The sequence below is a fragment of the Protopterus annectens genome, chromosome 8.part0 (genome assembly GCF_019279795.1).
Source record: "Protopterus annectens isolate FY-2018-M chromosome 8.part0, PAN1.0, whole genome shotgun sequence".
Lineage (NCBI taxonomy): Eukaryota > Metazoa > Chordata > Ceratodontiformes > Protopteridae > Protopterus > Protopterus annectens.
In genome coordinates this window covers 1,266,142,473-1,266,164,921 of record NC_056741.1, presented here as the reverse complement: position 1 = coordinate 1,266,164,921, position 22,449 = coordinate 1,266,142,473, and the positions used below count along the sequence as shown (strand labels likewise).

At 43.2% G+C, this 22,449-nt stretch overlaps 1 protein-coding gene across 1 annotated transcript in view; it reads left to right on the top strand.

Annotated features, from left to right (window-relative positions):
* The window catches only part of MEGF8 (multiple EGF like domains 8), a 1,779,602-nt gene that overhangs the window by 661,343 nt on the left and 1,095,810 nt on the right, over window positions 1–22,449 (top strand). The window lies entirely within an intron of this gene.

Genomic DNA, 22,449 nt, shown 5'->3' with positions numbered 1-22,449 from the left:
TTTTAATTTAATTTAATGTATTTATTTAATTGCTCTTTTTTGTTCCTCAACTTCTTGTTAAGGATCACTACTTCTAGGGACTTATTCCACTCCCCAAATCTGCCACTTTGAATAATGACAAATCTGACAAACGTAAATACATGGAGAGAGAGAGAAAAAAAACGGAACCAAAAAAACCCAGTAAACTTGAAGAGCCACAGCTTTGCATGAAAGCATAATAGAAAGGGGCATTGCATCCACCGGCTGTATCAACTTTGGTGTGTTCATCTTTTCCCCCAAGCACAACTCATTTTGAGCAGATGGTGATCCAGGACAAGTAGCCTAAGAAGCATTACAAGGGGAGACGGATCCAAGGGTCATGGACAGAGACTGTGGCCATTTCAAATGAGGGCAGTTCTCCTGGCATTGTGGGGACTCCAGAACTTGCTTCTTCCAGGAAAGATACCCAAATAGTCAGACAACATGTGAGTAATATGGCACGGACTAACTAAATCTTACCTTCTTTGAACACAAGCCCTGTAGGTATGGCAATGGGCAAAGGCTTTGCACCACATTCTGATTGTTACTCACATCCAAGAGAAAGTCATTTGCCATGCTTATAGTTTCAGTGGATCAGTTATGTTGCCTCATGAGTTCCCTCTTAATCCAGTAGTAGCAGAACTAATTTGCTGCTGCTGCTTTTGGGGCCAGTCTTGTAATTTCTTGCTTTCTCATCCAACATGAAATGCAACACTACTTTGCCCTGATAATTTCCAAGGGGCAGAAATTATCTGGTCTTTCTGTGGCCCCCAAACTCCTGTATGCTTTTCCTACATTTCCATTAATCACCAGATTCTCACAAAGTGTGCTTGGCTTTTAGATTCCCAGGTGGGTATTCTTTCTTACACACTGGGACATCCTTACCCAGCCTTCCACACGCTTCAAATTAATGGAATGTTTTTTTCCAGTCCCATTATTGGCAAAAGATCATATCCTAGGTCACAGCTTGGATTCTTTCAGCATCTCAAAGGTAAGTTATCCACAAAATCTACAGAAGTACATGGAAACATTTCTCTGTATGTGCTTATCACCAAGGGTTAGGCCCCTCCTCTACCCCCAGTCCAGCTGCACTACAGTTCCTGTCTAATCTTATTAATGCTGACTTGAGTTACTCCAGTATTAAAGTGCAGTTGGTATCCATTTCCACTTTCCATGATGGATTTTTAATTAACATTTCTAGCAAACCAGTAACTGTGCAAGGGCTTAAAAAGGAGCTTTCCTTTTATGCCCACCTATCAAAGACCCTACCACTCTTTGGAATCTAAACTTTGTTCCGGAGTCATGAACCAGAACTCCTTTGAGCCAGCATCTTCAGTAGACTTTAAATTCCTTTCAAGAAGTACCTTGCTTTTAGGGGCTATCACTTGAGGATTGGAATTAAAAAGTCTGCTTCTACTCCTCTGTATTTGGTTTTCCACAGGGATGGTGCAGAGGTTAAGGCTGAGAACTGTAGTTCCTGCAGTACAAGATTTGATTCCTTCATCCCTTATTTGCCTACTTTGTGACTTTGAGTAAGTCACTTAACCAGGCGTGATTCCTTAAAAGGGACTGTGTCCAGCTGGCCTACATAGATTACAAGAGTATTGCAGATATATTAGTAGAATAGAAAGCAAACTATAAATAACATTTTTCACACAGTATACATATGTTTTGCTTTTAACAATTGTCATTTACTGTAATAGGTTCATAGGGTTGGTACTAGGCTATCGGCCATAGGGCCTATACAAGCATAGCCATAACAATTCCCTGGATATTTACTTCCCTGGACCCCTGTCTAGCAGGGTGACTGGCGTGATCCCCGAGATGAATTTTCTATCTCCCATCCAATCGTTAAGGTTCCTTTTGAAGAGGGCCAAGGAGGCGCTCTGCTTGACATGAATGGGGAGTCTATTCCAGAGTATGGGGAGTCTCTGGGTCAAGAACTTATCCCTCCAGCATGTTTTGTTCATTGTGATGACAAGGTTTAGATCCCTGGAGTGTGTGGCTCTGAGGGATTGGGATTTCTTTAAGTGGAGCATGTCCAGCAGCTCAGGGTTTGACATGGCCTTGTATGTTATGCAGAGATCGCCTCTGAGTAGACGATATGCAACAGAATATAGCTGGAGTTTTTTTTAGACGGTCAGCATAGGGCATCTGCTTTAGGCCTGTAATTCTTTTAGGGAGGTATTTCTGCAGCCTTTCCAGCTGTTGCAGATGTCTTGTGAGGTACATACCAAATGGGGCGTTGTACTCTATAATGGGTCTAATGAGGGATGAGTACAGTGGGACAATGACCTCCTTTTTTCTGGATAAAAAGCCATTAGTGATGAGGTGTGCCACATAGAAGGATTTCCTGTCTGTTGCGGCGATGTGGTTATCGAAGGTGAGACCACTGTCCACCTGTGTCCCTAAGTCTTTCATCACACTTTGGGTGTTTAGTGTACTGCCACCTATGTGGTAATTCATGGATACATGTTTTTTCCCAAAGGGGATAACTATACATTTCTTGGCATTAAGCTTGAGCCCATAAGGCCCTTTTGTAGAATATCCACATCATTTGGGGATTTAGTAATGGCTCTCAGTTTGTAGTCATCTGCTAACTTTGTTAGCCAGAGTCCTTAGTGTTGGCCTGTACTTCAGAGAAGTAGATGCCAAACAAGAGCTATCCCAGGACTGAACCCTGAGGTACTCCACTTGTCTGGAACTGCATTTGGACTCGGCTACTTTTACAGTCTGGGTTCTGTCAGTAAGCCAGTTGGCAACCCATCGAGTGACGTAGGGATTTATGCCCAGCTTAGTAAGTTTATCTATGATTCCAGAGTGGGGGATGGTGTCGAAGGCCTTGGCGAGGTCCAGATAGCCTGTGTGGATCACCTTACCCTCATCCACAGTTCTGGAGACTGATTTGAAGAAGTCAGTCAGGTTCAGGAGACAAGATCGGCCCTTCACGAACCCAAACTGGGTGGGGTCTAGTGTTTGAAGGTTGCCAGTGTCTTTGTTTATAAGTTCCATGATAATGTCTTCCATGCCCTTGCAAATCAGGCTCGTCAGACTGATGGGACGGTAGTTCCCGGGATCCAAGGTGGGATCCCCTTTGAAGGTTGCCAGTGTCTTTGTTTATAAGTTCCATGATAATGTCTTCCATGCCCTTGCAAATCAGGCTCGTCAGACTGATGGGACGGTAGTTCCCGGGATCCAAGGTGGATCCCCTTTGTGGAGTGGGATAGCTGTAGCTGTGTGCCACTCAGTGGGCATGAAGCCTGAGGTTAGGCTATGATTAAACATGACAGTGAGGTGCCAGTTCATTTTGTAGTACATGTAGTAATGTTACATACATAGCTCAGTTCCCACCTTCCCTTAAAACTCACTTCTCATGAACATTATTCTTCACATATTGTTCCCACAAATTCCATTTATTCCTATGTAATTTGCTTCTTCCCTTTTCTGAAGACCCCACCTCCAGTTTTTTATATTCTTTACAGTATACATTACTTCAGTTATAGTTGGTTTAGAGTTTGATTTCCATTTTCTAGTAATTGCTTTTTTTTTCAGCCAATAACATTAAACTTGGTAAGGCCTTACTTTGCCTAAGCAATTCAGATCCTATGGCCCAGCTCAAAAAAATCATTTCTTTAGCGACAACAGTTTGCTTCCCCATGTTTCTGACAAAGTGTTCTGTAGGGAATTTTTTAAACCTGCCAACTCACATTCCCAAAAACATGTTCCTGTTTATCTCTGTCTTTCTCATCATATCTTCAGCATTTGCTTGTGTATGTGAGGAAAACATTTCAAAGTCTGCTTGAGGTATAGCAGTACATATGCAAACAATTTTAAGCAAAAATCCTAAACCTTGTTGGCTTTGTTGCATACTTGGGAGAAGTATGGATGTTCCCCCATTGTTGCTTTGTAAATTGTTTTTCCTAGTCTTTCTTCCCAGTATTTTCTAACCTTCCCTGATTGATTCTTAGAGTACAGTATGTTATATGCCCTACTAAGTATCCATTTTTAACTGCAACTTTTGCAGTAGCCTCAGCTAAAACTGCCATCGCTTGGTCTTTCACTTAACATTCCTTGATCACTTTGTTTGCCTGTGTTGTGTTGCCAAACCCTGATTGGGAAGGTAGTCTCTAACCTACAGTCCAAACTTCTGCTTGGCCTCATCCCCCTCCTTTCCCACTCTAGTTATTTGCTCCCAATACCTTGGATTCCTTTGCTAATTTTTTTGCTCTGAATTCCATCCCGTCTTACCTATTTTGTACATTCCTGCTTGCAGTCATGTATTTGTTAAACTTTCCTTTCTCCAGTCCTGAGTTGCTGCTTATGGATTGTTGTTGCTCTCCTTAAGGGCATGCATCCAAAATCAGACTCTCTCCTTGTTTCTCCAACTCCCTTCCTGTTTTATCTTTTCCCTTTCCACTTTGAATTATAATCTTCTACTCGTGTTGTTTATGAGCATTAAACTGATTAGCCCTAAGTCATCATTTCAAATCAAATAGTCCTAAACCACCTTGTTCTAGGGGGAAAATCAACTTATCCCTCTTAATTCTTACCCTGATCCCTTCCCAAATAACTTCATCTCTTTTTATTAGTGTCCAAAGCTTCTCGTATGGTTGATAAAAATATGCCTAACCTGTATATAAAACATAATGAATACAAGGAACCCTGTACAGTAAGTCTGTTGGCTAAAAGTGGGCAGTGTCTGTCATTAAGCAACCAGAATGTTGCTGTATTCACTGGGCAGGCTGATGATCTGGCAATAGGGAGCTATTTAGCTTTGTATATGCTATGACAGTGTTGCTCAGTTGGTTAGGCTAAGTGTATAAATCTTTTATTTTGTTTTTTATTGTTTAAAGAGTACTGTTTTGTCCTGAGAAAGAAGTAATTAGCGCTACTGCTTATGTCAGTCTTGGTAACAGTACATTGATTGCAATGGAATAACATGCTTCAGGAAATAAATGGTTTGAGAAATTACACGTAACTTGTGCAACACCACTGTCCATATAGCATTGGAAAGAAAAGATATTCTTTTGAATTATAATTAGTGGATAGGATCACATTTCCATTCGGATTAGTTATTAAGGAGCTGGCAGTTTTGGCTAACCTTTTGGAGGTGTCAAAAAGCATGACTTGAGGGTTTAGTAGTGTTTATGAACCATTTGTGTTTATGATAGTTCCATATTTGGAGAGAAATTATGTTGCAGGGAGGTTGTGCAATGATTGAAGGATTTGTTTGCAGGTGTGAACACTGTCTTATTAGCATAAAAGGTTAAGTTTAGATTAGGCTGGCTGGTCAAGAAAGATTATTAATATACAAGGAGAGCAGAAGGGGATCAAGAACAGAGCTTTGAAGCACACCCCTGTTTTTGGACCCTGAGGAGCAACAATTATTTTAACCAAATAAACGGAGAAAGTAACCACTGCAACAAACAACATGTTGAAAAGCCATAGTCAGTTAATTTAGTGAGTAGAAGAAAGTGATTTAATGTTTAAAATCCCTCTTAAGATCTAGAAAAAATGCATCCAGTCAGAAGACCTTTTTCCATATTTAAAGTAAATAAATAGATCACAGTAAGAGTACTGTGTTTAGGATGGAATCAATGTCGGAAGGAGAAAAGCTCATGGGTTTGAATGTATTTGAGTATTTGTTAGTAAATGCCTTTTTCAAGAATTTTTGCCAAAGGGCAGAGATTTGATATCGGTCTGTAATCAGATACTGATGTTCTTCATCTCACATTGCTGCAGTCCTTACACTTGGGTAGTCCGCTGTCCTCGGTCGGCCCGAATATCAAAGTATAAGGCTGACGTAGATCAAGGCGCATTTGACTGACATCAGGACGTCAGGGTACAAATGCGCATGACCGACGTCATATCCTCAGTCTTTTTTGCCGCATGGTCCGATGCAGAAGCAGCATTGCAAGTGCCGGTTGGCGTTCTGAGATTTTTCGATTTCGAAGTTTCAGACTGAGTTCAAAGTTGGCTAAGTACCCCGTTTTTCTTGCCTCAGTGATTTACCGGATGTCAGAAAAAGTCAATAATTGCATTTCTTGTGGGAAACAGATACCGCATAGAGATTATCATACTTTGTGTATTCCTTGCTTAGGGCCTGAGCACGACGTTGTTGGCTGTCGCTCTTGTGCTAGATTCAATAAACGCACTATAAAGAGAAGGTTGGATTGTGCCAGGTTAGTCTTTGGGAAGCGGTACAATTATAAAATGCCGTTGGATGCTCCGACGCCCGCTTCTTCGAAGAAGCGCAAGGACAAAGCAGTTAAGCCTAGGCTAGAAGAACCGTCTGTACGGGATGCGGGTTCTTTAGAGGTGTCGGTGGAGCCGGTGGCTCCACCGGAGGTTTCTTTGTGTTCCCAGGGTGAGACTTTATTATTGCAAGATGTGGCCTCTCAGGAGGCAGGTCAGGCTGAGGGGGCTTCTCAGGTTACTATACTCCCCTCCCTTCCTAGGGTGGCTTGGCCCTCTCCTTCTGTTTCAAAGGCTTCTCCCAGGGGCAGGCCAGGTTCAGTTTCAGTTGGTGTCACCCCTAGTTCTTCTGGAACTGTGCCCAAGAAGCATATGCTTAAAATGGCAGAAGATTTGATTACTTTGATTAGGGGTTCTATGCCCCCTCCTGCTAAGAGACCTAGGGTGGAGCCTGAGCTAGGGAGTTTTGAGCAGGCTTCAGATGTTTCAGAGTCTTCGGCTGAAGACTTACAGGAGTACTCTCCTTATTCTGATTCTGATGTGGATGATTCTACTCCTTCTGCTTCTCCTCCTGAGGATTTTTCTTTTCAGAAACTCTTCATTCCATGAGGGAGCATTTTAAGTGGGAAGGTCAGGACTTCTCTGATTCCAGGAAAAGGCTTAGGGAATTTTTGTTTTTACCCCGGCATAGGCCTTTGGCTATACCTCCTGTTTTGGATGTAGTGGAAGATGTTTTTACAGAGGCTTCTCTTAATCCTGATTCTTTGCCTCCTGCTCCTGTTAAACCGGATAGGTATTACAGGGTGCCTGAAGCTCATAAGTTTCTTTTAAGAGTCCTAGGGCAGACCCAGAAACTGTTAGCCAGGGGCCTAAAGGTGTTAAGGCTTCTGTTGTAAAGAATCCGGTTCCTGCAGACAAAGAAGCCAGGGCCTTGGATAGATGGGGAAAGAAAGTTTATACTTCTTCCACTCTTGCTATGAGGGCTTTGAATTGCCAGTTTCACATGTTGAAATACCAAAACTATCTCCTTTCACAATTGAAGGCTAAAGTTGATGCTCTGGCAGAAGGTATTGATTGTAAAGAGTTGCAAGATTTAGTACATGTTTCTGAACAGGTGGGTAAGCATTCTTTGCAATGTGGTTTTGATGCTGTACAGGCCTCGTCTAGGGTGGCTGCCACTGGGTCAGTTCTTCGCAGGCACGCCTGGCTGAGGGATCAGAATTTGTCTGACCATGTTAAAACAAGGATTTTAGATGCTCCTTTGCAATCTGACGTGTTGTTTGGTTCTCCTGTTAAGGCAGTTTTAAAGAAAATGGAAGACAAGGCTAAGTCTATGCAGACTGTTAAAGATTTTTTGCAGGTCCAGCCTCCAAAGTTTAGTAGAAATTGGCCTACTAAGGGGTGGACTTATCCTTCTTATGATTCCCAGTCTAGGGGTAGATCTAGGCGTGGTAGGGGCAGAGCTCAGGGCTCTTTCAGGCCTAGAACAGGGAGTTCTCCTGCACAGTCTTCGGGTGAGGGCAGGGGTCAGTCCTTTCGTAAACAGACCCAATGACCTACCTTTTCAGCTGCCAGAGCCTTCTCGTCTGGCAGCACCTTTGGGAGGAAGGTTGGCACTTTTCAAAGAAAATTGGAGTTTAATTACCCAAGACAGATGGGTATTGGATATCATACACCACGGCTACAGGTTTTATTTCCGTACCTTGCCTCCTTTCAAAGGCATGCCAGACGTTCCTCCTCAACAAAGAATAGAGGCTCACAAGCAAGTTTCTCTGTTGCTCCAAATAGGGGCCATACAGCCGGTTCCTATGCCAGAAGTGGGCCTAGGATTTTATTCTCGCCTGTTCCTAGTACCAAAGGAGGGGAACACGTGGAGACCAATTTTGGATTTATCTATCCTCAACACTTACCTGGACATTCCCAAGTTCAAAATGTTGACGTTGCAGCAGCTTTTACCTCTGCTGGGCAAAGATCATTGGATGGTAACTTTGGATCTCAAGGAGGCTTACCTTCATGTTCCTATCAGACTAAGTTGCAGGAAGTATCTGCGTTTTCGAGCTGGGACTTTTCACTATCAGTTCTCTGCATTGCCCTTTGGCTTATCTACTGCGCCCAGAGTGTTCACGAAAGTTCTGGCTCCAGTGAGCTTTCTTCAGGCTAAAAGGAATACAGATCTATCCTTATTTGGACGACTGCCTGATTCTGGCTCAAGGAAGGGAAGAGCTTCTTCATCATTTGGAATATGTGATAGCAGTGCTAAGATGCCTGGGGTATTCTGTGAACGAAATAAAGTCCAGTCTAGTACCCTCTCAGGACATGTGCTTTCTGGGTGTGAGACTGAATACAGGATCCCAGATGGCCCTTTTACCCACGGACAAACAAAAGAGTCTATCCCTTTACTTCCATCAACTATCTCATCAGTCCGGGCTGACTGCAAGGACAGTCCTTCAAGCCTTAGGGTTCATGGCATCTTGTATTCTGGTGCTTCCCAATGCCAAACTGCATATGAGGAAGCTACAATGGTATCTCAAAATGTATGGACACAGCACTGCCAGGATCTGGACACTGTCATTCAAATAATACCTTGCATTCAAAAGGAATTTTTGTGGTGGGCTCAGGAATGTCACCTAAACGAGGGACTCTCTGTGACCCGGCCAGAGGCGAGTCAGATTTTAACGACAGATGCCTCAGACAAAGCTTGGGGAGCTCATCTAAATGGAAAGTGGATACAAGACAAGTGGCCTGCCAGACTACAACATCTACATATCAACATGAAGGAGATGTTAGCAGTCCAGTTTGCATTAATAGCTTTCAAGGAATTGCTTCTTCCAGGGCAGGTGTTGATTCTAACAGACAACACAACTGTCATGTGGTACATCAACAAGCAAGGGGGAATGCATTCTTATCCTCTATGCAGGCAAGCAATGATTTTGTGGGAGACTGCTCTCAGTTTACAGCTCAATCTTCAGGCAAGGTTTCTGCCAGGAGCACAGAACTCCTTAGCAGATGTGTTGAGCAGACGAATTATGGATCCCCACGAGTGGAGATTGGATCCTCATGTATTTCAGAAATTGACAGTGTCATGGGGAACTCCAGACATAGATCTGTTCGCTTCTCCACTAAACCATCAGCTGCCAAAGTTTTGCACAAAAAGGTTTCATCCCACAGCTTGGAGAGTGGATGCTCTTTCTTTCAATTGGAGCAATCTTCATGTGTATGCCTTTCCACCTCTGCCTCTCCTCCCAAAGGTACTTCTAAAGGTCAGACAGGACAAGCCAAGGATGATTTTAATAGCTCCGGATTGGCCTCGACAGCACTGGTACCCATTACTGAGAAGTCTGGTACGGAAGCCTCCATGGCCTTTGCCTTCGATTCCGCACCTGTTGTCACAGGAGGACAGCCATTTGCTCAATGTCAAGCTTCACTCTCTGCACCTAACAGCTTGAGCCATAGTGGGCCTCCACTTCCTCAGCAAGTTTTGAATGTTATTTTGGAAGCTAGAAGGCCTAGTACAAGGAAAGTGTACGCAGACAAATGGAAGAGATTTTTATTTTGGAGTGCAGCAAAAGATTTTGATGTTTCTGAGCCTAATTTGTGTGTGGCTCTTCAATATCTTACTGAGTTACTAGACAAAGGTTTGTCTTTCTCTTCTATTAAAGTTCATGCTGCAGCAATTTCGGCTCACTATGATTGCGACCCACCATTGTTTTCTCATCCTTTGTTCAAGCAATTTCTTAGAGGGGCAAAGAATATAAGACCCCCACGAAGAGCTCCTACTCCTGCTTGGGATCTCAATTTTGTGTTGGAGAAACTCACTCTACAACCTTTTGAGCCTGCAGCTACTTCTGAGTTGAAATATTTGTCATGGAAGACTGCTTTTTTGTTGGCCATTACCTCTGCAAGAAGGGTTTCTGAATTGCAGGCCCTTATGGCAGTTGAGCCTTTCTTGATTTTCCATAAGGATAGGGTATCATTACGTACTAATCCTTCCTTTATGCCTAAGGTGGTTTCTAGTGTGGCTTTAAACCAAACTATTCATTTGCCTACTTTTTATGCAAATCCCCAAAATAAAGGGGAAAAGATTTTGCACACTTTAGATGTACACAGGCAGTTGCGTTATTATTTGGACAGAACTAAAGGGTTCAGGCAGTCTCAGCAGTTGTTTGTTTCTTTTGCTTTGAGTTCTCAGGGCAAGCCTGTGTCAAAACAAACTATTTCTAAGTGGATTGGGTTTTGCATTGCTTTCTGTTATTCCCATCATGGCAAGGAGATTCCAGCTGGGATTAGGCCTCATTCCACTAGGGCTACTGCCACTTCAACAGCTTTTTGAGGGAGTGGCAACCAAGGATATTTTGGAGGCAGCTACTTGGAGTTCAGTGCATACTTTCTCTAGGCATTATCACCTGCCACTTTACTCTAAATCCAGGGCTGGTTTTGCCACTGCTGTTTTGCAGGGCATTTTGGCAGCTCCTGCTTCCTTGTAGTTAGCCATCCTCCCTTACCTCTGCTTTGGGATTCTACCCAAGTGTAAGGACTGCAGCAATGTGAGATGAAGAACATAGTACAGTTTTGTACCTACCATAAATGTAGATGTTCAAGATCCACATTGCTGCAGTCCAATTTACCCTCCCTCCTTCCCTCTGTAGTTAGAGGTGGTTGTGTGGGTTGGGTTGTACATATTGTGTATATTGTATATATTGTACATATAATTAGTGCAAGGGTGGTTGGTTGGTTGTTTGCTGTCTTTTGGTTTTGACCTTTATTTTTAGGGTCTTCTGACATCTGGGGCAAGAAAAGACTGAGGATATGACGTCGGTCATGCGCATTTGTACCCTGACGTCCTGATGTCAGTCAAATGCGCCTTGACCGACGTCAGCCTTATACTTTGATATTCGGGCCGACCGAGGACAGCGGACTACCCAAGTGTAAGGACTGCAGCAATGTGGATCTTCGAACATCTACATTTATGGTAGGTACAAAACTGTACTTTTTGTGATGTGGTATTTTGACAAATGGGATAACTGAGATGCTTAAAGCTAGGAGGATGAATACCAGAAGTAAGGGAAAGGTTTGGTGTATTTGCTAAAGGTTTAGCAGTTAGAGTAGTTTTTAAATTTGTAGTCAAGTTTTTTTATGTGTTTTTCAATCTGTTTTCTGGAAATGGTTTTAAAGCAGAATGGAAGACCGTATGTAACATTGCTGGTGAAGGTGAAGTAGCTTAGTGCATTGAGTGGGGGAGGGGATATTAGAGGCAGTTTCTTCAGTGAGTGTAGGGGAGGTAGGAGTCAAGTACCTTTGATGTTTAGAGAATACTTTTAGAGTCGAGTTATTTAATACTGTTCTAGAAAATTGTCCATCAAACTTTCTATGGTGAAGGACCAATTATTTTTATTTTCAATCCCTAGCATACAAGTCCTCTGTAAAACAACTTCAGTAAACAGACTGTGTTACTAGTAGATAGATATACAGTAAAGAACCCACACCACCTGGATGACTTCTTTTTATCTTTCTGCATCTTGTCTTAAGCTAAATAGTAAAACTTGCCAAGACTGCAGTGAAATAGAAGCCATGGGGTTCTAGATGCTCTGGTGTGAATTTTAGAGCATTTTTACAACCTTTTAATCCAGTGATGACATGGAGTGCAAGCTTTAATGTTCAAAGATGACAAAAAAAGTATTTTCCAATAAACAGAGATGACAAATGCTTACAAGGATACAGAGAGGCATATCTGAAAATATTGCTTGCCTTTCTACCCCCCCCCCCCAAAAAAAATAAAAAAAAATAAAAAATTGTGTATATATATATATATATATATATATATATATATTTATATTTAGATGTAATGCTTTTGGTTGAAAATTATTTCAGGTAGGCCACTTAACTGAAAGCTCATTTGATTGAAAGCACATTTGGTCGAAAAGGAAATATAGTCCCTGCCCCACTGCAGTGCGACCCTGGAGTGAGAATATAAAGTCGGGGGGGGGGTGCGTAGCCCCCTACATTTTGCAACTAGGTTTTACTGACGTTATATGTTTTAATGTATTTTTAATAGATACACATGTATATAACAGTGCATACAATGCAATTATATGGGGGGGCTTCACCCACCACACCTCCCAATACCCTCTGACTTTATATTCTCACTCCAGGGTCGCACTGCAGTGGGGCAGGGGCTAGATTCCATTTTTGACCAAATGGGTTTTCAGTGAAGTGGGCTGCCTGAAATCATTTTCGACCAAATGTAATTCAACCAAAAGCAGTAGACCCATATATATATATATATATATATATATATATATATAGCAGCGGTTAGCGATTCTTGGCTGGGAGCGCCTTCTGTGTGGAGTCTGCATGACCTCCCCTCAGTCGAGTGACGTTTAAAGACATGCAGGTAGGTGCATGCGTGAATGGGTGCACCTTTGAATGTTGGGCGTCGGACTGGCAACTCGGCACCGTGTCTGTGTCTGTTATTCTAAAAGTGTATTAATTCTGGTTTAAGCACTTGGGCTTTCAAGCCAGTTATTTTACATTAAGAGGGTTCGTGGTCTGCACTCTTGTGGGAGGAGAGGCTGGACTCTGCCCTTCTGAGCTGGGAATTTCTGGTTAAAGGCTTATAGTGCATGCATATCTGAACTGTTTCTTACTGAAGTTGGTGCGCCTTGTTTGCTGTGGCATAGACTGGATTCGGGCCTGCTGGATCTAGCTTTGTTTGTGTAACTTGAGCACTAATCCAGACATTCTCTAAAGTATTCAATGGTATTTATTACTGCTTGGTTGTAACTTGATTAAAGTGTAGCTATCATTCAAGTCTTTTGGATTAAGCACTTGGGCTTCAGACCAGTTGTTTTACATTAGGAAGGTTTGTGGCAAGCACTGTGGTGGCAGGACAGGTAGCTTTCATCCTTCTAAGTTGGGAACTGCTGATTGAGAGCCCAGTGTCCAAGTGTATTAGTTCTGGTTTAGGCACTTGGGCTTCAGGCCAGTTATTTTACATTAAGAAGGTTCGTGGACTGCACTCTTGTGGGAGAAGAGGCTGGACTCTGCCCTTCTGAGCTGGGAATTTTCTGGTTAAAGGTTTATAGTGCCTGAATATTTGAACTGTATCTTACTGAAATTGGTTCACCTTGTTTGCTCTAGCATAGACTAGATCCAGGCCTACTGAATCTAGCTTTGTTTATATACTTGTTGTTTGTTTGCTTGTTATTTCCCTGGAAGCTAATTCACCTAATCGCAACTTCTCAGCTTCTGTGGATCACTAGTGATATCTGCATTGCTTACTGTACTTATTTCCTTGTTTCACTTGAAAGAAAGTTACTGTTTGTCGTTTTGCATTTAGTTACTTGTATCACATTGCACTCAAGTTACCTGGCACTTGCTCACTAAAGCAATTATATAAGTCAGCACTAAAAATTAAAAGCACTACACCCTCACTCCCCACTGGCCCTTGTTTTCAATTAAGGATTTCCCAATATTATTCTAGCATGTCCAAAGGTCAGTTGTCAATCTCCTCTGGTCCAGCTGGTGAATCTGGGAATCTTGAGGCAATGTTATAACTGCCTCATGTACACAGACAACCCTCTCCTCCTCCCACATAACATAAATACTTGTAGAGATGCAGCTATTTAGCCAAACTGGAGGCTGAGCTCTCTCAACTCAGGACTGGCAAGACCAGACAGGAGGAGAAGGCAACTACACACACCACAAAACCAGCCTCACATAATGCTACCACTCCACTGAATCAAACACATAAACACACAAAGACATACTCGGAGGCTCTGAGTAAAAATTTACCTAAACAGCAGAGGCCTCCAAAGCAGATACCCAAACAACCGCTACCTCAAGACACCCCACAAGCAACACATAAACCACAAAAGCAGTGTGCAAAGCAGTCACAGCCCTTAAGGCCAAATACAACACCAAACATACTTGTCATAGGTGACTCCATAGTCAGACACACTGACGTCCCACTCACCAGGCTGAACAAGGAGAGGGTCACAGTAAGCTGCCTATCGCGGGGTAGAATCCGCCACATAACACAAGCACTCGGGTCACTCCACAGCAAGTACAAATATGACACAGTCATTGTCCATGCTGGTGTGAACGACCTGAGACGTACCTCCCTGGACTGCATGAAAAGAGACATAGAGGAGCTCTCTGATTATGTAGCCCAGGCAGGTATGACCCTAACCCTGAGCAGTATCCTTCCTTCACCAAGAATGATGCCACACTATAGAGACAAGATGATCAGCTTTAACAATTGGCTTAATGTCTGGTGTCATTCAAAGGGGATCCAGTGTCTGTCTGCCTGGGATGACATGCTTGACAAGCCACGCTGCTTCAAGGGACGGCTTGCACCTGTCACCCTGGGATTCCGGATATTGGCTAAGGCTCTTGCCACCCCATAGTGCCTTTTTAGGCAAGGCTCAAATTCTAAACCTACCACCCTAGAAAACAAAATGGGAAGAAATTGAGGGTAATGCTGCTCAATGCCAGAAGTCTAAATCTCAAAATGCTGCCTTTCGAGGCCCTTCTCAGTATGGAGAACATCGATGTCTGTGCTGTAACTGAAACCTGGTTCAAGGCTCCTGAGAGCACCCGGCACTATTAGGTTTTACCTCATATCATGCGTTCGGCCCCAAAACCCGGACCACTCCACAAAAGGAGGGTGTATCCATATTCATAAAGGATACTCACACCTCCAGGTTGGTGGCAACGCATGAAGCTTGAAACCATCCAGGTGCAACTAACAATAGGCAAAACTGCTCTACAAATTGTAGCATGCTACAGGCCACCCTCTCAAACTCAGGAACCCCACACAGCCTTCCTGAAGACACTGGAGGGTATAAATGTATCTCCAAACACCATCATATTGGGTGACTTCAACTACCCGAATATAGACTGGGAACATTACTCAAGCCCTAACTTTCTAGCCCAACGGTTCCTGGAGTTCATAAATTCAAATGCCATGGAACAGCTAGTCACTGTTCCCACGAGAGGAGAAAATATACTAGATCTCATTGTCACAAACATGGGGACAAAATGCTCCACACCGAAGTATATCCCTCATTGGTGAGATCTGATCATAAACTAATCTCACTGGAAATCCACATCCCGCCCCACCCCAAACAAAAAGACCATAGTGAAGAACTTCTCTAAAGCAAACTTCACACTACTCAAGACTGGTGTGGTATCCTTCAAGGCCCCTGAGTCAGAGGAAACCACAACCCAAGCTGCGGAAGCCCTTACAAATGCCTTCTATGAACACCTCCAGGACTGCATGGATCAGGCAATCCCAAATAAAACCAAGACTCTTTCCACAAAGGGCAAGCGTCCGCTCTCGTGGGCCCCACCCATTAACAAACTTTACAATAAGAGGACAAAGGTATTACATGATAGAACAAAATCCATAAAAGGAAGTCACCCCTGATCATTATTAGTAAAAAAATACGAGCACTCATAAAATCAACTAAGGCCAATTTTGAGAGAAAAATTGCCATGGATTCAAAGGACAATCATAAGGCCTTTTTCAGCTATGTTAGGAACCTGGGTGGAAACTCACAGATATGCTCAGAATTAGTCCAAAATGATACAAAAATCACTGAACCCACAGACATTGCCAACATACTGGCAGACAGGTTCAGTGCAAACTTCACCCCCTCTCCCCTAAAGGAGAGATAACTATCCCAGCCGAGTGTAGCCTCCCGGACATCTCAAATGCGCAGGTGAAAGCTGCTCTCTCTAAAGCTAAAAACACAGCATCAATGGGACGGATGGTGTCCCCGGCTGTGTGCTACACGAGCTAAATGAGGTATTAAACCCGCATAAGGCAGCTGTTTAATCTCAGCCTTACCACAGGATACGTGCCCAAGGAGTGGCGTGCGGCAACTGTGGTCCCACTCCACAAAGGTGGCGCCTCACGGACCCTGGTAATTACCGCCCCATAAGCTTAACAAGTCTAGTCTGCAAAGCTATGGAGAGGATCATAATGGAGCTCATAAACAAAGATATAGGGGACTTGCAGACATTGGACCCGACCCAGTTTGGCTTTGTCAAGGGAAGATCATGCCTTTTGAACTTGGTCGACTTCTTGAAATAGTCACCAAGGCCATTGATGAGGAAAGGCAGTCCATACAGCCTACCTTGACCTTGCAAAGGCTTCGACACAATACCCCACTCGGGTATTGTAGAAAAACTTACCAGCTTAAATGTAAACCCATATGTCACAAGATGGGTTGCAAACTGGCTTAAGGACAGAACCCACAGGGTTAGAGTTGCTGGCGCTGTGTCAGACTCCAAGCCGGTCACAAGTGGTGTCCCACAGGGCTCGGTCCTTGGCCCCTATTGTTTGGCATCTACTTCTCAGAAGTACAGGCCAACATGGGAGGACTTTGGCTGACAAAGTTTGCAGATGACTGCAAACTGGGCCATAGTGGAAAGTGCATCGGACACTGATATCCTTCAGAAGGGACTCACGGAAACAGATAGCTGGTGCCAGAGCCATGGCCTGAAGTTAAACGCCAAAAATGTATAGTCATACCCTTCGGGAAAAACAAGGTAACCCCAAGCTACCATATAGGTGGCAATCCACTAAGCACAGAAGAGGTTATCAGGGACCTGGGGACCCAGGTTGACAGTGGCCTTTCTTTTGACACTCACATTGCTAAAGTGGTTAGAAAGACCTTCTACATTGCCCACCTGATCATGAAGGGATTCACATCCAGATCTAGTGAGGTCATTGTTCCCCTGTACTCTTCACTTATCAGACCAATGATCGAGTACAATGCCCCATTCGGGATGTATCTCACCCGACATCTGCAGCAATTGGAGAGACCCCAAAAGTTCCTCACCAAAAGGATAAAGGGACTCCAAAATCTGTCATATGCTGCCAGATTGAAGAAACTCCAGCTCTATTCAGTCGCATACCGTCTGCTCAGAGGTGACATGTGCCTGACATACAAGGCCATGTCCAACCCGGAATTAATGGACATGCTCCACCTCAAAAATCCAAATCCACCAAAACCACTAGAGCAAGCGACTTAAACCTTAGCACGGATATAAATAGGACGTGCTGGAGGGATAGATTTATCACTCAGAGACTCCCTATGCTGTGGAATAAAATCCCGGTCCATGTGAGGCAGAGCACCTCGCTGACTCTGTTCAAGAGAAATCTAGACCTGTGGATGGGAGATCGTAGGTTTACCCCGGGAATCATCTCTGGGTCACTGCTGGACAGAGGCACAACAAACTAATGGGCACAGTATTTTTTCATATAAGGGGTGGCGTAAGCCACAATAATTTGGGCTAGGCTTATAAATGCCTTAGGGCAGATAGCCTAGTATAAACCTATGAACCTATAAAAAATCCATTGTCAATCGTTAGCGGACCTGAGTTCTGCTGTGGCGACCCCTAACCATGAAAAACTGAAAGATATTAGTATTAGTAATATATATCTGTGTGTGTGTGTGTGTGTGTGTGTGTGTGTATATATATATATATATAGATATATATATATATATATATATATATATATATATATATATATATATATATATATATATATATATATATATATAGCTAGTAAAAAAAAAACCTAAAAACGAAGATAAATTTCACTAACTAAGAACGAACTTCGTGACACAAAAGCATTCAAAAAGAATTAAAAGGAAAACACCAGCAACTCTTGTATTATTTAGCGATTTCGTCTTCTTTAATATCAAGACTTCTTCAGAATGACATGATTCATTAATACAAGCAACCATCTTAACATTGTTTAAATACATTACTTCAAGTAGTTTATTTAAATTAACACAACAGTTCCTATCCAATAATAATGTAACAACAGTAGTCTTGCAAGGTGCTATGTGCAGCCTCATTATCATTAAAAAGGTAGATCAGTTAACCAGGAGGGGTGCTATGTGAATCCTGTAGTATCATGTGCAACAAGTACACATGGAACAGAAACATTTTAAGAATCCTGAGGTATTGTGTGCAAAGTGGGGTCGTGTGCAAAAGAAAAACAACTTTATTATCTTTATAAGACCCAGTCAAATCGCATTTCTATACTTTCAGATACTATATGACATACTTCTGATTAAATCAAGTTAACTTGCATTTCAGTACCTTAAATCTCTATTCCATTTTAAGGCACATTTGATGTTTAGGCTTTCATTAAGACTTGGGCTGACATCTGCTCTAAGTTCAGTTTGCCATTTTAGCTCCCAGACTTGCAAGAGCATGTCCCCATCTCCTGTGAACTAAGTTATTCTTTCTATTGCTGTAAACTTAAAGCCTGTGAAGTTCAGGCAGAGTGTGCTGTGTTTAACTAAGGCATTCAAACTGTTCTGTTTGCGGATTGCTGCGGTGTGTTCCTTTATGTGGTCACTTAGCTTTCTGTTGGTTTTGCCTATATAAAACCTTTCATAGCATACACAAATAGCGCAGTAAACCACATTTTTAGAGTTGCAGTCAAAGTGGTCATGAAATCGGACAGTTCTACTGCAGTGCGAGAAAGAGATGTTGTTGCCCTTTCGTTCAAAAACACAGGCCACGCATTTGCCACAGTCATACGTCCCAAGGTCTGTTGCTATCCCTTCCTGCAGGGATGGGCATTTGTTTTTCTCAAACAAACATCCTAGGGAAGAGGTTCATTTGAAGCAAAAGTTTGGGGCTGCCCCAAGTACAGTTGTTAAGCCTTTCTCTCCCTCGAGGGTGTCCCAATTGTTAAGGACTCCTCTAATTCTGAACATGTCATTGTACATAGGCAGAGGGAAACTCGCCACCCAATCCCTTTTGTTCGGTCTGTTTGGTGGACTTGCTGTGAAGCCAGTTTCCAGGATTGGTCAATACCTGGAGTGCCTGTGCTGTAAAACCTCTTGGAAGAGATTGTCCACTAAGTGTTCCGGGTATTTTTGTTCTAAGTAAATTTCTAAGGTAGAATCCTTCTGTCAAGAAATCCTCATCTTTGTAAATGAGTCTGGAAAGCCGGATAAACTGCCCCTTCACAGTGTTCTTTCATGAATTGTGGGTGTTTACTGCTGAACTCCATATAATTATTCCTAAAGGGTGGCTTGCGGAAAATATTGGAGTCGAACCGGCCACTTTCCGGGTCTATTGTAAGGTGGATATCTAGAAACTGGGTTGCTGTACCGATGTATCCCACTGTGAGGATCAGGAAGTCCAAACTGTGGAAGAGGGTTTCTAGGAAGCTGTTCAGGGAAGGTCTGTTCCCCCTCCAGACAAAGAAGACGTGATCAGTGTAATGTCTGTACATTATGATGTTGTTGAAACAGGGAAGCGTTTCATCTTTTTCCATTTCCCAGGCGCTGAGGACTAAGTTCGTATAAGCTGAGGCCATCTTAGACCCCATGGCTACTCCTTTCTGCTGATGGTAAATTTTCCCATTAAACTGAAAAAAGTTATTCTTTAATACTGCTTCTGTAAGCCTGCATACAGTATTAATGTTAGTCACACTTGGGTTGGAGTGCCTGCTTAAGTATTGTGTGGTAAGGGTCAGTCCTCTGGTGTGGAGATGTTCGTGTAGAGTGCTTCTACATCCAAGGTGACCAAAAAATATTCCCCTGCTTCCAGTCTAACTTTGGAGACATCACTCAGAAATGCCCAAGAGTCCTTAGTGTAATATTTGTTGCTTTGAACAATCTGGTTGAGGATGTGGTCAACATACTGAGATATTTTTTCAGTTTTGTCCTCCGGTTCAAGAGCACGTGGCGGAAAAGTGGATCATCAGGAATTTTGTATACCTTGGGGATTACGAAAAATTTCCCAATGCTAGGTTTTGTGACAAGCATAAAATCATTTTCATCCTGCGTGATCTGATCCTTTAGGTACAGTTCTAATAGGAGGTTGTCCATTTGTTTAAAGTGTTGTTGAACCTGCTTGATGCCAATTTTTTTTGTAGAACTGGTCATCAGTAAGCGATCTCTCAAGCGTTTGAATGTACCTTTCCTGCTCCATCACTACTGTCCCAGATCCGTCATCTGCCTTCATGATCCGGAGGGATTTGTCTTGGCTGAGTTCTTTCCAGGTTTGTCTTTCTTCTCTGTTGAGGTTATGCCATTTTGTGGAGGGTTTATCAGAAAGGAGTTTCTTGATATCCCTCTCCCAGGTTCTTGCAAATAGGCCCAACTTATTGGAGAGGTCCGGAGTATACAAGCTTCTTGTAGTAAGGGGCCTGTCGCCGTCGTCCAAGCTTTCATCATCATCCTCATCACGCGGTTGTATGTCTGTTTTCAATTGTAATTTCCTCAGGTAGCACTTGAGGTCCAGGATAACGTCTGCTTTGTTGGCTCTTTGTGCCGGGATGTACAAAAAGCCTTTCCTCAGTACCTCATAGTGGCTTTCCGAAAAAACTGGTGTGGTCATGTTGAAAACTAGGTTCTGCAGACAGGGCATGTGGTTGGGGGGGGGTTAGTCACGGCCAAATCACCACTGCTTCCCGTTTCCTCTCCATCTGCCCCTGTGATTGTTGTTCCCCCTTCTCCCCTCATTATTGTTATTTTGGCCCCAGTTGCTTTTATAGCCTCCAGGTCTGAACCTGTAAGTCCTGGTTCTGGTAGTAAGTCCAGCTGGAGACAAAAAAATATTATCAATTGCATTATTATTGGACCTGTCGCTTGGACGTGGTGTCTGGTAGTCTCTTCCTTGGTTGATTGTATAATCCGGTGAAGTCTAGTTTGTACTGCTGCCGCTCTGGTCCCGTTCACTGGTGTCCGGTCTGTTCCTTGCCGGCTGGTTTTGGAGCAGCGTTTGTGGACTCAGCTGGTTTTGGAGCGGGGTTTGTGGGCTCTTGTGTGGTTGTGGAGTTGATCTCAACTAATGGACTTAGTGGTAGAAGGGATCCATCCTCTTGGGATGTGCTGAGTCCATTATTTAATCCTTGGGATTCCATTGGTGGCATTGAATTGCTTGTGGGACATTCCCCTTGCCCCCTCCACGTGTTTCTGGAGAGTATTGACCTAATTGGGTACGCATTAGCCTCCTCGTACTGTTTCATGTGCCTGAGTAATTTGCTTTTTTTGCATTCAGTTAATGTCGCCACATGTCTTGTAATCCTGTGCGGTACATTATCTCACATTTCTGAGTATTCATTAAATGTGGGGTCTTGCTGGATGCATGTTTGGAGTTCATCTATTTGAGTCTTGTAGGTGGCCATACCTTCATTGTTGCTTTGGATAAGGGCTTTGATGGCCGCTAGACCAGAGTCATTATATATTTTAACCAGTTATTTGTATAACTGAGAGTCTGTAGAGGTCCTGTTAGGGAATCTGTTACATCTAAGACCCTGTGGAACTATATTTAGCTCCAAACTTCTCTCCAAATAGTTGTCATGTTCTAGGTTTTTGTAGGTTTTGATCAGTCTCTCAAACCTAGTAATCAGGGACCTAGTATTCTGTGAGATCCTCTTGTTTTGTGGGTAATACATTTGTGCTCCAGCAACTTGGTAAGAGTGACGGAAGGGGTTAGTTTCTGTCTGAGTAAGGAAAAGACCCAGAGCATGCATGGTCCATTCTTCCCTCCTGGTTCCATTGATGATCATGTTACACTGCTGCAGTCATTACACTTGGGTTATCCTGCCGTCAGGCGGTTCCCCAGTCGGCCTGAGTTCCAAATTCTTGGTCCGGCATCAATTGCTGTCACCTCCTCCCTGACGTCAGTGCGACAGGGGTATAAGATGCAGCCGACGCCATTTTCTTCAGTCTTTCTTGCTGTGCGGTGCCCGAAGCAAAAGCAGTTCACAAGTGCCGGTCGGCAGTCTCCTGAGATTTTCATTCCAAATCCAGAACCGAAGTCTTCTACAAAGCTAAGTACCCCATTGGGGAAACTTTTTCTTGCCTCAGACCGATGTCAGTAAAAGTTAATAACTTTATTTCTTGTGGGAAACAAATACCTCATAAGGATTTCCATTCCTATTGTATCCCATGCCTAGTCCCTGACCACGACGTCACTGGTTGTCGGTTTTGTGCTAGGTTTAACAAGCGCACTATTAAATGTCGGTTTGATTTTGCCTGACATTATTTTGGTAGAAAATTCAATTATAACATGCCGTCAGAACTTCTGACGACTGGAATGCACAAAAAGCGCAAAGACAAGGATAGGCATCCGAGGCCCAAAACTGACGATGAAGCCTCTTCTAGGCCGGTCTCTGGTACTCCGGTTTTCAGCGAGGCGCCTTCGCAGCCCCTGATGACCGCTTCTGTAGAACCACAAGCCGCCTCTTGA